Here is a 2,500-nt window from a genome sequence, read left to right as displayed (position 1 = left end):
CCCGCTGCAGAGACCAAGGGCGCAATGACTTGGCACCGCGGATGCCGGGACTCCGGCACTTCCCGTGGCACTGATGGTTGGTTCCAAAGACAAAAGGCCGTGCAAGGCCACCGCACCGCGGATGATTTTGCTCGTGCTGGCGCCGTTGTGTGGCCAAAGAACATGCGCGAATGCTCGTGTCGGAAGGGTTGGTGTCCTGGCCCCGCGGGTGTCACGAATGCTCGGTTGCGAAGACCATGGGACCAGAGCCATGGCACGTCGGATGATGGCTCCAGCTGGCGCCCCGGCACTTTCTGTGGCATTGATGCTCGGTTTCAAAGACAAACGTGCGCAGGGCCAGGGGACCGCGGATGACTGCTCGTGCTGGCCCCGTTGGGCGGCATTGATGGTCGGTTGCAAAGAAAATGCGCGATTGCTCGTGTCGGGGCCTGGCAAGCCAAGGCCAAGCGAGCCATGGCAACGCGGATGATGGCTCCAGCTGGCGCCCCGGCACTTTCTGTGGCATTGATGCTCGGTTTCGAAGACAAACGTGCGCAGGGCCAGGGGACCGCGGAGGACTGCTCGTGCTGGCCCCGTTGGGCGGCATTGATGGTGTGTTGCAGAGAGCATGTGCGATTGCAAGTGTCGGCCGGGTTTGGGTTCCCTTGGGCTTTCGGGTGCCTTGGACGCTGTCTTGCGAAGACCATGGGCACAAGGCCCCGTCCTGGCCCCTTGTTCGATTCGCTCTCGTCTTGCGCTTGCTTCCAAGGTCCTCCATGACCTTCCCCATGGCCTTGCTAGATCCCCCCCATGACGCATGACCTCTGTCCGTTGATTGGTTTTGAGTGCACACCATGCCCGGCTTGGCACCGTGTTGTCGCGTCGCACACTAGCCTTGCGCACAACCCTTGCACACAAGCCATGCACTCGAGCAATGCACACAAGCCTTGCACTCAAGCAATGCACACAAGCCCTGGACACTAGCCTTGCACACGGGCCTGGCACACAAGCCTTGGGCACTAGCCTTGCGCACTAGCGTTCCACATGAGCCTTGCACACTAGCCTTGGACACTAGCCTTGCACACAGGCCTTGCACACTAGGCATGCTTGGGCGAGCTGATCCCGCATCAAGTCGACGGGTCTAGGCATTCTTGGGCGCAGATCCCGCATCGTCTCGTCGCGTCTGGGCGCAAACACGTCGCGTCTCGTTGCGTCTTCAGAAGTCGTCGCTAACAGCACCTTTGGTTGCCACTGGTGGTTAGGCTGGTTGGTTGCGCAAACCCTATAGGAGGGTGGCATGCTGGTGGGCGTTTTTGCCCGGATAGGCACTAGAATGTGCAGATTTTGGGCGTTTTTGCCTGGATAGGCTAAGGAATGGGCATGCTTTGGGCGTTTTTGCCCGGATAGGCACCGGAATGCTTGGCCTTGGCTTGTCCTAGCAAGGCATTGCTGGGTTGGGCTCCCTTGGCCTTTTGGGCGCCTTGGACGATGTCTTGCGAAGACCATGGGCACAAGGCCATGGCATATGGTGAGGAAAGGACCACGGTTGCCAAGGTTAGGCACCGGAATGCTTGGCCTTGGCTTGCCAAAGCAGGGCATTGCTGGGTTGGGCTCCCTTGGCCTTCCGGGCGCCTTGGACACTGTCTTGGGAAGACCATGGGCACAAGGCCATGGCATATGGTGGGGAATGGACCACGGTTGCCAAGGCTAGGCATATAGAGAGGAATTGCATTTTTGCCCGTATAGGCACCGGAATGCTTGGCCTTGGCTTGCCATAGCAGGGCATTGCTGGGTTGGGCTCCCTTGGCCTTCCGGGGGCCTTGGACGCTGTCTTGGGAAGACCATGGGCACAAGGCCATGGCATATAGTGAGGAATGGACCACGGTTGGCAAGGCTAGGCATATAGAGAGGAATGGACCACGGTTGCCAAGGTTGCGCAAGTTTTGGGCATTTTTTGCCCGGATATGCCCAAGTATGCCCCGATAGGCCCGTTACGCCCCGGTATGAACGCGTATGCCCGGATTGACTCGGTATGCCTTGGGATACATGCGTATGCCCCGATAGGCTTGGTACGCCCCGATATGCGCACGTGTGCCCCAGTAGGGCTCGGTATGCCCCGGTATGTACGCGTGTGCCCCGATAGGCCCGGTATGCCCTGATAGGCCCGGTATGCCCCGATATGCACACGTGTGCCCCAATAGGGGTCGGTATGCCCCGGTAGGTACGCGTGTGCCCCGTAATGCACGTTTCGCAGATCTCCCCGCATGTCCCGCCCCTATATGTAATACTTACTTACTTACTTTCTTTCTTGCTTGCTTGCTTGCTTGCAATGGTTGGGAGTGCCCGGCATGCCCCGCTGCAGAGACCAAGGGCGCAATGACTTGGCACCGCGGATGCCGGGACTCCGGCACTTCCCGTGGCACTGATGGTTGGTTCCAAAGACAAAAGGCCGTGCAAGGCCACCGCACCGCGGATGATTTTGCTCGTGCTGGCGCCGTTGTGTGGCCAAAGAACATGCGCG

The sequence above is a fragment of the Tasmannia lanceolata genome, unplaced genomic scaffold (genome assembly GCF_043159265.1).
Source record: "Tasmannia lanceolata isolate RefF3 unplaced genomic scaffold, GAP_Taslan_0.1 ptg000064l, whole genome shotgun sequence".
In the NCBI taxonomy this organism is placed as follows: domain Eukaryota; kingdom Viridiplantae; phylum Streptophyta; class Magnoliopsida; order Canellales; family Winteraceae; genus Tasmannia; species Tasmannia lanceolata.
Note: the sequence above shows the minus strand (reverse complement) of the source record.